A 15,355-nucleotide genomic window follows, 5' to 3' on the forward strand; every position below is an offset into this window, starting at 1 on the left:
CCCCCACCAGTCCTCAATCTCCCCTGTGGTCAACAGGAAAAGCAAAGAAGGCCAAAGACAACAACCAAACCTGAAGCTAGTGATGATGTGAACTGCATCTCTTCTATCCCGATTGTGAAGTAGGGACTGATTTGATCATCCCCTGGAACATGAGGGATCCCTCGTGCCTAGTCATTAGGCAGGCTAGCCAACCGGGCTTCGTTTTCTGACTTTTCAGAACTTTTTGTTTTTTGTTTTTCTGGTTCCCGGGGTTTTTTTGGGGGGTTTTTGTTCCAATTGTCCCTCTTAATTTTTTTTGTTTTTTTTCTGCTGCCTTTAACTGGCCCAATGTCATATCTATTAGGCTCCAGGAAGCTGTGCCTCTCTGGATTGAGAGGGGCTACATCCTCACGCCTATCCAAGGGGGGGGGAGGGTTCTTAACCCCCATGATTAGGGATTTTATTCAGGTCTAGTTTATGGACGCTCTGCTGTGATAGCGAATGAATAGAGACCTAGGAGATTATTATAATGGGCGGAGGCTTAGGACCACTAGCTAGTCACACTGTTGAGACAACCAGGTATACACTGGTATTAGTTTCAAAATCTTCTTTGTTTTTTCTTTCAGGTTTTTTTTCCCTTAAGGGAACAAGTTTTCTGTTGGGCGTTCGGTTTCGTGAGGAAACACTTGCGCACCCACCTAACCCTTAGACACCCGTAGGTCTCTAGGGGCTAGGCTGTTTGAGCCCAGATGGGCCAGACATACTCTACTTTTTTTCTAAAAGACATAGGGGGTTTCTCCTTCCCTACGTCTTTTCTTTCTTTTCTAGGAGACCTTTTCTTTTCTATCCTGCACCCCCACCCCTCCCCCCCGATCACCACAATGTGCCTAACCACATCTTGTGTTTCAGATACCACACACACATCCACGGAAGTTCCTGAAATCTTCCCACCGAGAAGAATGAATGACCATCATCCTACAGACCAGGTTCCCACGCACCGAAGGGTAAGTGAGGACCGTTGCACTTCACTCCAACTGCTCCATGGCTAACGACCCTACAGCTGAACTCCACATAGCCTCCCACAATGTACAGGGAATCAATTCCCAGATTAAGAGGAGAAAGGTTCTCAATTATTACAAGCATCTCAAGCTAGACATTGTTATGCTGCAAGAAACGCACTTCCCCTCCCGGTATAGCCCTAAGTATCTTCACCCTCACTTCCCACAGTTTTTCTTAGCGAGTGCTGACAACAAAACTAAGGGAGTTGCAATCATCATCTCCAAACATCTTAAATTTGTAAAGATCTCTGAATTCGCTGACCCAGAGGGCAGGTTCATCATGGTCAAAGGCACAGTGGGGGACCACCTGTATTCTCTGGTCTCCTACTATGCCCCAAATAGAGGACAAGCAAAATTTTTTGATTCCCTACTGCACAGCCTCGCTCAGAAATTGGAGGGAACAGTCATCTTTGGAGGAGACTCGAACGCAGCGTTCGATCAGGGATTGGACAAGTCTAAACCCCGACCGACTCAACTAACACGACCCACCAAAGAGAGCCTCAGGATCGCGAAGATAATCCATGCACACGGCTTAGCTGACACTTGGAGGGAGCTTAACCCCAACAAAAGGGACTATACCCATTACTCTCCCCCTCATAACACCTATGCGAGAATTGACCACATTTTAACTTCATCCTCCCTACTCCCTTTGATCCACAAAGCTCAAATCAGGGATTCGGCCCTCTCGGACAACTCCATAGTCACCATATCACTCAAAACAGGCCCCCTGGGTGGATCCCGGGGACATTGGAGACTGAATGAGTCACTATTATCTGACCCCATCAGGGTCATTGAACTTGAAAAAGCCCTACAAGAATACTTTTTACTCAATAAATCGGAGGACATTTCTCCAGAAACGTTTACGGGCTGCACACAAAGCTTTTATAAGAGGTAAACTCATCCAGATTGCCACTCAAACCAAACGAGCACAAAAAGCTGACCTACTTAGGTTGGACAAGGAATATACCACTCTGAAGGCCTCCCACAAAAGAGACTCCTCCAAGACCCCTATTTCCCTTATCGATAAAGCTAGACTTGATCTCAATCTAGCACTCACATCCAAGGCCGAAAAGGCCGTTCGCTGGAATGGACAAAAATTTTACACTCAGGCAGACAAAATAGGTCCCCTCCTAGCTAGAAAACTGTCTCCCCCCATCAGGACCCACACCGTCCCCAAACTCAGAATAAATGGTCAACCCCCCACAACCAACCCATCAAAGATACTAGAAGCCTTTCGGGATTTTTACTCTAAATTATATAGCCAAACACATACCCCAAACACGAACTTAATCCCTCAGTTTCTGGAGGATATCCCCCTACCCTCCCTAAAAGATGCCCATAAACAAAAGATGGAAACACCCATCACAGAGGAGGAGGTTTTGGGGGTCATAAAAGATCTTAGAAGGGGATCGGCTCCGGGTCCTGATGGTCTCTCTGTAGCATACTACAAATCTTTCGCAGCCGTTCTGGCACCTCACCTGACCTCCTTCTTTAACTCCAAAACCAATGGAACCCCCCTAGACATCCACCTTAATACCGCTTTAATCACGGTCATACCCAAACCTGACAAAAACCACGAAGACGTTAGCAACTACAGATCGATCTCACTCATAAACAATGACCTAAAAATTCTCTCCAAAATAATGGCTAACAGGTTATCGTCCTTTATTCCTCAATATATACATAAAGACCAGGTTGGATTCATACCCGGGAGACAGGGTCCTGACCAAATAAGGAGGGCAATAGATATCACCTCGATTCTTCAAACTAACTGGGCAGGGTGGCCAAACCAATCGGGTTTCCTTCTATCTGTAGACCTGCAGAAGGCCTTCGACACAGTCTCCTGGCAATACATCTTCACAGTCCTGGAGAGATGGGGATTTGGCGACCACTTTCTGGGACTTCTGCATGCTCTCTACTCACATCCAAAGGCCCAAATACGCCTACAAGGCCATTACTCCAAACCAATAGACATTTTACGTGGCACTAGGCAAGGGTGCCCTCTATCCCCTCTAATTTTCGCAATAGCCATAGAAACCCTAGCGATCGCAATTCGACATAACCCGGATATAAAAGGGGTGACCTGTGGAGACCAGACGCACAAATGTGGGCTTTTCGCCGATGACATCCTCCTTTTCCTGACATCCCCCCTCACTACACTACCTAATCTCTGCTTAGTGTTAAGGAACTTTGCTAACATTTCCAGACTCGAGGTGAATTTCGCCAAATCTCAAGCTCTTAATGTTTCCTTACCACCACAAACAGTTGACTCTCTAAAACAATCCTTCCACTTCAAATGGGGCGACACATCCATTAGCTACCTAGGTATCACACTGACGGCCACGACGGAAACTCTATATGCACGAAATTATCCTTCACTCTTCCGGAAACTGGAGGCAGACCTTAATACATGGTCAAAACATGAGCTTTCCTGGCTGGGTCGGATCAACTCCATTAAGATGACCTTACTCCCCAGACTCCTCTACTTCTTTCGCTCCCTTCCTATCCCAATCAGGAAAGATCACCTGAGAGCTTTACAGAGTAAAATACTCCATTTTATTTGGGGTAAAAAAGGATACCGTATCCCGCAGAGCACTCTTTTCCTTCAGAGACGCAAGGGTGGGCTGGGTCTTCCAAACTTACATAAATACTACTTGGCTGCTAGACTAGCCCAATTGTCCTCAATTTACTCACGCTATGAAAAACCAGACTGGGTGAATATTGAAAGACAGGCCATCCCCAAACATACGCTTGACTACATACTTTGGTGCCCGACTAGCGAACCCCTTATGTTTCAGAGGTTGCCAACACCTGGGCACAATGGCCCACATTTGGTGGGAATGCCCCAAAATACGCACTTTTTGGAGAAAAGTTTTCTCTATGATTTGCAAGGTGACGACTTGCCAGATCCCTAGAGGTGAGGTGGCTATTCTCAACGCTAACCTACCTGGAATTTCTAAGGCTACACAAACACTGATCAACTTTATATTACTGGGCACCAAAATATCCATTGCCAAAGCCTGGAAACAGCCGAGGCCCTCGTTTAACGCAGTAAAAAGGAAGGTTTCATGGATTATGGCCCAAGAAAAACTTTCTAGCATCCTAACAAACACCTCCCCGAAATTCCAAACAATATGGGAACCTTGGGCCCAATATATGGGAACCTCCCTCATACCAGGGGTTCAAGTGCGCATCAACTCCTAACCCACTCCTAGACAAATTCATCCTTCAGTAAGATTAGAGGTACACAGATGTAATCCTGCTCCCCCCTCACCCACCTTGATGAACTCCTCCACCCCCCCTCCCTCCTCACTCTTCTCTCCCTCTCTTTCTACTCTTCTTTCTGTCTTCTACCTCAAATCAGTTAGCTTACTGGTGGCAATTCAATACGAAGCTACCATACGGTAAACTACTTACCTTCAGGGGATTCATACTTCCTCAATACTCCTGATGGATCCACCCTAATGGGCAAAGGAGAAGTAGGGAGATTTCCCCACCTAGCACAGCTAGATCCCGTTAGGGGTGCTGGGGTAGGGGAAAGATCCGGTGCTGTTATAGGGAATATACATGGAGACTGATTATTTAGAGCCAAGATACGGATATATGTCAGGTTGACCCCAACAACAGCCTTTTAGGATGAGATACCGTATGTTATATGTTACTATCCTTTTTGAATTGTAACCTTTATATCTCATGTTCGTGGAGGCGTTCCCTCCTGTACATTCTCATATGTCAATGCATAAACTGTATGACGTAATTGAAAATAAAAACATATTGAAAGTAAAAATTAATGTGTCTTATTTATTGCAAAACATGTTTTTCCTGAAGTTTTTTTTTTCATATCTGTACTTTGCTTCTACCATCTTTATGAAAACTACTCTACTCAACACCCAGATAATTTTTGCCACTACATATTATAGTGTAAAAGTGCTTGCTTTGCAAAGCAAATGCTGCTATTGGTCAGTGAAAACAATGCCTTCATTTACATGTCAAAGAAAGCAAAAACAAAGTTTCTACCCTCGTGGACATAAATACTAGCCAGAACAAAAACAACATGCAGACATCCAGAGAGAGCCAAGGCTAAGGTAAGCTAATGCTATTTAATTCTCAAGTGTAGTATCTGTTCTTGTCCCTAGTTGTAGGCAAAGCTCTCCCTAAGCTGTCTAAATTCTGGTGCTTCCTGGTAGGGATGGAGAGGCACTGATCTGGCGGATGGCCGGGCTGTGAAAGAAGTCCGTAGTGTATGTGCCCCTGGGGTGGCAGTCCAGGGGTTTCGTAGTACTCACTATGTATTGGCTTCACTTTGAGTTTATTGGCACCAAGGTCACTGCACCATCACACGTTTTTTTCACTCCTGCCTCTAGGGCTGGGCCCTTTGGCTGGGGCCGGAGGAATTTTTGATTCCTGGCCAAAGGGCCTGCTGTGGTATTGCACCATGGAACTTTAGCACTTATCCCCTTTTCATCCCCCCTTTTTTATGAATGTTTGTCACTTTTCCACGGTATATTTTTTTTCACTGCACGATTAGTAGGGTTTAGGTCCTCAGGCCTGCCCTGAAAGTCTTGGGAAGGGGTGGACATTGCCTTCTGGCCTGGTTTGCCCTCTCCTATGGGGTCTTCCTTCGAGGGAGCCCCACCTCGTACTTGGGTTGGCAGACCTCCCAGAGAATGGGGTCCACCTGGATTCGGCTAGATGGGCCAGTGAAGTACCTCAGTCCCTGTCAGGAGTCTTGCGCCCCAGGGGATTAGGGAAAGGGTCCTTCCTCTTCGGAGGAGGACCATGTGTACACCCTGTGCACTTTTTTGTCTTCTCACATTTTGTGTGTGCACTTTATTTTTACAACAGGTGTTAGGTCGAGTGTGTTTCCCATGGGCTTAAAAAAAAAAGAAGCTATTTAATTCTACATAGATTTAAGCTTGGTGGTTCCTGCCTTCTTCTGCACCAATTCCTTTCAGCGTCAAGACGGACTTCATCAAAATTCTTGGGGTCTGGTTTGGAGCTGAGGGCGTAGCCCTGAAGTCCTGGGAAGAAAGACTGTCAAAGATGCGACAGAAGTTTGGACTTTGGAGCCTCAGAGAACTCACCATCGAAGGAAAAACACTGGTACTCCGCAGCGAGATCCTCCCTGTGTTGCAGTACCTCGCCCAGGCCTGGCCCCCTCGGGTTAACACCTGTAAGGCCATCACCAGGGCAGTGTTTCACTTCATCTGGAGCTCCAAAATGGACAGAGTGAAGCGGGCGGTTATGTTCAAGGATCCCCTCAAGGGCGGTAGGGAGTGCCCGACATCGCTACACTATTGAGGGTGTGCTTTGCTTGTAACTGCATCCGCAGGACATTGGTGGACAGAACTGTGGACTCTGGTGGTAACTCTATGTCCCGTTTTTTCCTCCTGCCTCTATGGAGGACCCTGGGCTGGGACAAATGGGACAGCTCCATCCCCTACAACTGGGACACCCCTTGGTACTACTTGGACACCTTCAAGTTTATTAAGGAGCTGGGGCTACATGGAGTGAAGCCCGACTTGTGGAAGCCAAAAACTATCCACAAGTTGATCAGAGCATCGGACATTGTTGAGACTGTTCCAGGCCTCCCTTCAGCCACTTGTAAAGTAGTCTGGAGGAATGTTTCTTCAAAGAGACTCACCAACAGGCACAAAGATCTGGCATGGATGGCAATCCAAGGGGGGTTGCCACTCAGGACATTCATGCATGCCAGAAACCTGTGCAGATACAGGCACTGCCCCTTTTGCATCATCCAGGAGGAAACTGCTCTGCATGTTTTCTGGGAGTGTCCCTTTGCACAGGACCTGTTGAGGGCCTTGGAACCGGAACTCAAAGACTTTATGCCACAGACTGCTATCACACACTTTGGTGTGTTGAACGGACTCTTCTGTGGAACTCATTCACAGGAGGACATCGACGGTGCCTGGCGGGTGCTGTGCTGCTTTAAGGACGCTTTATGGTGCGCCAGAAAGCGCCTCATCCACCAGCGGGAGAGGATGTCCATCGAGGACTGCCGCAGACTGGTTCACAGTCTGCTCAGAGACTATCACTTGATGGACTTCAAGGAGGAAGAGGAGGTCTGAAGATTTCCCCATTCCCCCCCCCTCCCACCCGTGTATCCTTTGGCAGTTCAAATAAAGCTTCGGGCCTGTGAACTCTTTTACTCCCTCCCCTACCCCACCTTCTCCACCCCCCCCATCACACCCGTTGCCCATTTGAATGTTATCTGACTGTATGACCGGATTTTTTTGTGAAATTGTTTTGAAGTACTGCTTTCAGGGTAATGCGGCGTCATGCATGATGTGATGTTTCGGGGTATTATTACTCTGCACAACACATTAGGCATCATACCGCAGGATGAATGTAATTTATTTGTATGCTTGGCAATGTACTGTTATGTAGTGTATTTATGCGCTGCGTCGCAGTACTGAATGTACCCTGTTTAAGTATTTGTTTTTTGTATATTTTCTTGCAAAATAAAGTATACATTTTCAATCAAAAAAATCTGTTCTTGTCCCTAGTTGTAGGCAAAGCTCTCCCTAAGCTGTCTAAATTCTGGTGCTTCCTGGTAGGGATGGAGAGGCACTGATCTGGCGGATGGCCGGGCTGTGAAAGAAGTCCGTAGTGTATGTGCCCCTGGGGTGGCAGTCCAGGGGTTTCGTAGTACTCACTATGTATTGGCTTCACTTTGAGTTTATTGGCACCAAGGTCACTGCACCATCACACGTTTTTTTCACTCCTGCCTCTAGGGCTGGGCCCTTTGGCTGGGGCCGGAGGAATTTTTGATTCCTGGCCGAAGGGCCTGCTGTGGTATTGCACCATGGAACTTTAGCACTTATCCCCTTTTCATCCCCCCTTTTTTATGAATGTTTGTCACTTTTCCACGGTATATTTTTTTTCACTGCACGATTAGTAGGGTTTAGGTCCTCGGGCCTGCCCTGAAAGTCTTGGGAAGGGGTGGACATTGCCTTCTGGCCTGGTTTGCCCTCTCCTATGGGGTCTTCCTTCGAGGGAGCCCCACCTCGTACTTGGGTTGGCAGACCTCCCAGAGAATGGGGTCCACCTGGATTCGGCTAGATGGGCCAGTGAAGTACCTCAGTCCCTGTCAGGAGTCTTGCGCCCCAGGGGATTAGGGAAAGGGTCCTTCCTCTTCGGAGGAGGACCATGTGTACACCCTGTGCACTTTTTTGTCTTCTCACATTTTGTGTGTGCACTTTATTTTTACAACGGGTGTTAGGTCGAGTGTGTTTCCCATGGGCTTAAAAAAAAAAGAAGCTATTTAATTCTACATAGATTTAAGCTTGGTGTACAATGAACTAGTAGAATTTCCAACGCAAATTCTTCGGAAAATTAGAATTAAAATTTTCAGTACATTCAATGTTAGTCGAAAATATTTTAAGATTTAATTTCTAACATTTGATTTTGAATGAATAAATGAATGGTCTTTACCAAATTAAAACAACATACACTGTTAGAAAATTGTAGATTTGAGAACAAAATTCTACCAGTGTATACCCAATTTTATATACAGTAGCACAAACTGAGCATTTGTCAGTTTTGTAAAGGAAATTTGTAAGTTCTGTATATTATTGTATTCTATTTTGTATGTATTGCACACTGCACTCACTGTACACACGGCACTAATAATGTTTTCAATACATGTTTGCATTCTTTCGAGTCCTGTTTAGAATCAGCCTGCCTATGTTATGCCCCTTGTTACCATAAAAGTACAATTGTAATATTAATGTGATACCTACGTAACCATGTGTATAGAAACCTTCTATTGCTTAAAATAAATATAATATACATTCAGACTCTCTGATTCTTCAAACTGCAGTGTTAGTTAATGAGGGACCCTCTGAAACTTGCCAGTTTATTGCTTACATGTCACCTTTTAATATCCGATTTACATTTTATCTGTATACCATGCCTCTGTTCAGAATGTATATTCAGATCTCTCAGCACTCAGTGCACAGCTGATTGCCATCTTACACCTATGACTAATGTAAGACCTCCACAGGAGTTTTAGATCCTACTATCTTATATACATTCATAGGGAAATCTATATTCTATATATTTTATTATTAACCTAGTCAAAAACCAAGAGTTAGGTGCCAAAATGTAAATGTGTTTGTTTCATTTCAGGTAAAAAAAGACTATGTCACAACAGTTCAAATCTCCCACTTTGACAATGGGTCCAAAAGTGATGTCCCCATTCCTCGCCTCATCTCCAAGACATGTTTTACCAACAGCCTGGTATCCACCATCGCAGCCCTGGTGCATCAAGAATGGAACACCCCCTCAAGGTAGCGGAAACCCTTACTACAACCAATGGCATAGTTGCAATGGGTACTGGGGTTCACCTAGACAATGATCTCCAAACAGATGGGAGCCATCTCGGGCCTATCACCATACTTGGAGATCAAGCCCAAGAGCACATCACACTTCTCATTTTAAGCACAGTCCAGAGCATTCCTCAGTGTATAGCGAAAGGAAGGATAACAGGACGCAGGTAAGAATAATTTTATTTACGCTGTTTGCAAAGATGCTTCCATAATCAAATTGGCCCAAAAGGAACTATTTAAAGTGAAATAGTGAAATGAAGACCGTGATTCGACTTTAAATTAGCATTGCAGTAAGGAAATTGGCATTTTCAGAAGGACAAATCAACATTAGACCAATGTCAGTGGTGTAGTGGGTAGCACTCTCACCTAGCAGTAAAAAGTTGCTGGTTCAAATCACGACACTACCTACTTGGAGTTTGCATATTCTCCCTGTGCCTGTGTGGCTTTCCTCTGGGTACTCTGTTTTCCTCCCACACTCCAAAGACATGCTGGTAGGTTAATTGGCTTCTGCCCAAAATTGTCCCTAGTAAATTAATGTGAGTTGGGGACCTTGGATTGTAGGCTCCTTGAGGGTAGGGGCTGATGTGAGTGTGTGATGTATGTGTAGAGTGCTGCATAAATTGAAGGCGTTATATGGGTACCTTAAATAAATAATAATATAATAGATGAGCATCTTAATGAGACATAATGTACAGGGATAGGGACAATTGTAGACACTCACTCAGGATGGACTGGTGTCTTTATTTAAGCTTACTAACTATGTAACATTAGCAATCCCAATATTACTCTCAGGGCAGGTTTTTTTGAGAATGGCTTACAAGTTAACTTTCAAACATTGTTGTCAGTTCTCTCTGATTTCTAGGGAAGTCCATGGTTTTGAATGTATGGTCCTGAAATGTTTGAAAAAAGAGAAAAAAATGTTGGGACCTTATATGAGGCCATGACAAACCGTGCATTGGTCTCCATTACTATTGTTTGTGGTCGCTGTGGTTGCGGATGCGCATGCGCTGTGCGTCGACGCCACGCCCACACGTCTTGCGCGTGACGTCACTTTTGACGCCTCGGGCAGACGTGTTCTCCATCTGCGTGCACCACGAGGGAGGTTAGACGCCCATTTAAGAGTGCTGGTCGCTCTGACATGGCCGCCCCCTCTCTCCTAGCACGCCACGTGACATTGGTGGGGCTCTGCCGGCGGACGGGCTTCTTTCACATCCTTACTCCTCCTTGGTCTACACCAGAAATGTTCTACCTTTGTTTACTTGGTCTGCATTCTCTACCCACATTTGGATCTTACCATGAATACTTGAGCCTCAGGTAATTTATATCCTATGGATGTTACCTCTGGCCCTATGGTGGCAAGCATACCTTCCTTGCATCTCTTATCTTCACCAGTTTCATAATTTCTTGATTATTAATTCTGGGGACTTTCCTTCACTCTATAATTTCCCTCACACCCACTCCTTGTTATCACTGTTATTGATTTTCTATATATCTTTTTATCTTCACTATTCTTTCCTTTTATCCATTCTGGGTATTCCCTATCACCTCATACTCATACTTTTTCTTCACATCTATTCCTTCTAACCACTGCTATGGCCCCCCTTCCTATGCTAATACTTCTCCCTTATTTATTTATCGATACAGAAGCCCTACAGGGCCCACACCTATCACTACATATCTGTTGAAGGGCGATTTACCTCATATGTTGGCATAATTCTTCCACTCTCTTGGCCCCATTGCCGCCTGCATAGCCATCACCTCAGCTCCCGGGGGGGTTATCTTTTGCCTCCTAGTACCTCCGGTGTACCATCAATATCATTACTACCCATATTCTATATTAGCTACTCATAGGTAAGAATGATCGGACCATAGGTTCTATGTTCCCCTTCTTCCTATTCTTTGATCAATTACCATTGATGAAAGATTTTTTATTTATTATAGATACCTCCAACGTATAGCTGCTCCTGATGAGTGGGAACAACCCACGAAATGCGTTGAGCATGTATTTTTAAAGCTATGCCACAGCAATCATGGGTTTACTATGGGTTTAACTGTTTGAATCAATCTTATAACCATTAATGCAATTTTATATCTTTTACAATGTTTTTTCATATATTGGGTATGTTGCTGGTTCATTATTGAATGTGTGCAATAATATTTACTATGTTACTTGGATTGTTATATGATTTATTAATCATGTCCTTCTTTATTCTGTATTGTACATGTTGGTCAATTACTATTAATGTTACCTGTATACAGTGCCCAATTATGGCTTACAATAAATATTCTAATTATTTAATTGATTCATTCATTCGACCCAAGTGATGTGTATCATATAAAGTCCCAATTTTCCCAATTTTCCCCCTCCCCCATTTTTACCTGAAATGTTTGTTTTCAAAACTTTAGTGAGCTGCAAAACAACTGTAGAAGGAAGGACAAATATTTGATCAAATAGACATCTTACAGTTTTTATATCAGAGGAACGTGTGGGGAACTTAGCTGCCCTAATTTAACTTCTTTTCTTTTTTTACTCCCTTTTATTGGTTAAACTAGATGGACTTGTGTCTTTTCTCAACCAGACTAACTATGTAACTATGTAACAGTAAAGTGTTTCTGGAACTTACCGTACATGTTGGCATCTTTTTCCAAAACATTGTTTAAGGCCCTTTCTAATGCTGCAATTCTTTTTTCATGTTCCTTTCAAACAGAAAAGAGGTTATACTAAAGATATCAGTCAATACTACAGCCCATCTATGGTGGAAGACCCTTGGGCAGAACTGCAAGCCAAGAACACTAAATCGACATCACAAGATTCTGCCAGAGTACATCACAGCTTTATTTTGAGATCACAGGCACCTTCATGAAATATTTAGCTACATACAAAATATTTTGAAAGGAGACTAGATAGATGACATTTGAGGATACAACAAATATAACTCTTAGTAAAAATAATGCAAGCAGGCCTATACCCCATATAAGCCAGCATAAAGTAAACATTTTCTCTATTGCACAACTTAATTATAGAGATGGCAAAACTTGCTCCAGATTCTGGCAGGATAAATGCCTCCTTGAACAAGTTCAAGTTGCTTATATGTTGGCTTACTTTGTGTGTGGCTTTATGACTGATTATGACTGAAGGATAAGGGGAAAGGACAGACCTTGAAATCAACTTTGCCTACAGAATTATTGCATAGGCACTGTTTACATTCCATATATACAGTCTTATTACCCATGTTAATGGCCAACTGATCTGCCCACACGTGGATGTATTTACTACGGCCCTGTAATCCGTATTGGTAATTCACATATCCATACATTGAAGGCCTTTGATATCCATGTATATTTGATTGCATTTCTTTACGAGAGTAGAGGTTCTATATTTTACTTTACCCAAGACCTTGCAAGTGGACATTATAGACACATTTTTTGTCCTGAGAATTACTTTTTATACTACAGTTGCTATTTTCAAGAGCATTTTTTATTACATACTTGCCTTTGCTCTGGGGTCCTGCGCACAGGCCATTTTGTGTCCAGTCTAAGAAGTTTTCAAAATAAGAAGCATTGGGATGAACATTGTATTACATTTGCATATTTACATGCTTGTTGATTACCCACAGTAAATCTTTTATGTAGGTTTTTAAACAATTCATATTAAATGTGATATTTTATTCTATAATATTGTGTTTATGTGTCCAGATCTGCATATACAGTATACCTCTATATGAATTATTTTCAAGTGGGTGCCCCCCTCCTATCACACTGCCTAGATATCCCTCTCCTGTCACATTGCCCTTCTGTCACTATAGTGGGTGTGGCAGGAGGATGGTGTGGGGAGGAGGTGCCAGATGGACAGAGGGGGTGTGGGGGGCCAAAATGAACTTTCACCTAAGTCCCCCCACCTGTCACACTGCCCCCCACCTGTCACACTGCCCTCCTCCTGTAACACTGCCTCCCTCCTGTCACACTACCCTCCTCCTGTAACACTGTGCCCCCTCCTGTCACACTGCCTCCCACCTGTCACCTGTCACACTGCCCCCCTCCTGTCATACTGCCTAGATATCTCTCTCCTGTCACATTGCCCTTCTGTCACTATAGTGGGTGTGGCAGGAGGATGGTGTGGGGAGGAGGTGCCAGATGGACAGGGGGGGGGGGTGTGGGGGGTGCCAAAATGAACTTTCGCCTAAGTCGACAAAAATCCTTGCACCGGCCCTGTTCCCGTTTTGTGTGAATAATGTAGGGCAGTGTGGGGAGGGGGGAGCAAGGGGGGAGTGCTGCAATATTATGGATAGGACAGTCTGTAATCCCATTTGTTTTTAAAGGTCAAGCTAATATTTTCCTGAATGGGAAATATTTGAATGCGTAGACCACATGGATTCATATTGTTTTTGATGTATTGCTGGAAAGAGTGTATGTGCCAGTGAAAAGAGGATTTGTTCTCTAGCAATTTTTTAAGATTAAAGAATATTAATGATAGCTCAGTGTCCTTCTGCTCCTTCTGCGTAAATTCCTTATAGAACCCTAACATAGTGGAGTCCCAATTGGTACCTACATAATCAGTCATATTAAAAAGTGTTTTTAATTAAATTAAATTGAATTTCATGGAACAATGGTACAAGAGAGTGAGGAATGGGTATCTTCTACCCGGGAAATTAAGTTAGTTAAGATAGTACCATCGATCTATGAAACCGGAATTGCTGCCCACATCCCTGAAAATTTAATACAAAAAGAAGCAGGTTCCTCTGTGGGACTTTTAAAGGCAGAAATTCCTTGACAAATAAATGTAATGAAAATATATAGATTTTTTATTAGAAAAGTTTAAAAATGAATTGGTGACTTATGGGAAGTCACAATAGGATGCATATATCTATTACAAAAATACAACATACAATATCAAGAAACATGTGTGTGTATGTATACAGACAACCACTTGAGACTGGCCAGTGGTGAACTGGGTCAGACGATGCTCGATGCGTTTCGAGGTTTGTAGCGACTAAACCTCTTCTTCAGGGGATAGTGGTTCATTGGTTGTCTGTAAATTAAGAAAAAGCAAAAACAAATATAATAAGCAAATATCATACTAAATATATGAATAAGCATTGCATGTTGAACATATAAAATAGAATAACAACATGAGATCTAACCATGCTTCTTGAGATGTCAGGAAAAATGCATCTGGTTAAAAGAAACGGGGAGCAGTATTCCGCTGCCCCAGATCAGCCAAGATTGAAAAGCCAGGCAGGTCAGAAATGACGGGCCCAAGCCAAAAAAGATCACACACAAAGGGGGTCTAACCTCCAACAAAGAAAGGAGGGGGAGGGGAGTATTTTTTGACCGTGCAGTGAGACGGGCAGACCCTCCAACAGTCTACAGTAAAAAACATGAGGGATGAAAGAAAAACATCAGAAGGAATATCTATTTATAAATACAAAAATGGTTTCAAAATGGAATAGTGTAATCTACTATAGAAAAAAGATTGGTCCAATAAAAAACACACCTTGTTGTAGGCTTGAAGTTGACAACGTGCAGATTTTTAAAACAGCATATGTTGAATTGCTTTATTACTGCGGTCATGTGAAAAATCTAACATTAGGACAATTCTCTGACCTAGAGATGAGCCTTCACTCTGTGCAGTAATAAAGCACAGAGCTCCTTAGAAAGTACCATCCCATGTCACTACACACTGTAACGGATGTATGTTGTATTAGGAGGGACGTGCTGAGCCTGCGGCCAGTGCTGGATTTAGACCTTGGGGGGACCGGGGCACTTCAAGTTTGGGGGTCTCTCAATATAGAAATTAAATTATATGACAAATAAAAAAGTAGCTGAATGAATGATAAACCACATAAAAAAATAGGTTCCAAAGAAGACACTTGCCTGATTTTTTTTTAATAGTCAATTTTATTGCCTGTAAGAAAACACATTACACAATTACGGGGGGGTGGGGATCAGGCAGTGAGAGAAATCCAGATT

At 43.4% G+C, this 15,355-nt stretch overlaps 1 pseudogene; it reads left to right on the forward strand.

Moving 5' to 3' along the window:
- Nucleotides 1-9,198: 9,198 nt before the first annotated feature.
- On the forward strand, nt 9,199-12,249 carry LOC141114490 (gastrula-specific protein 17-like; annotated as a pseudogene).
- The last annotated feature ends 3,106 nt before the right edge of the window (nt 12,250-15,355 follow it).

Source organism: Aquarana catesbeiana, linkage group LG12 (genome assembly GCF_042186555.1).
Source record: "Aquarana catesbeiana isolate 2022-GZ linkage group LG12, ASM4218655v1, whole genome shotgun sequence".
NCBI lineage: Eukaryota > Metazoa > Chordata > Amphibia > Anura > Ranidae > Aquarana > Aquarana catesbeiana.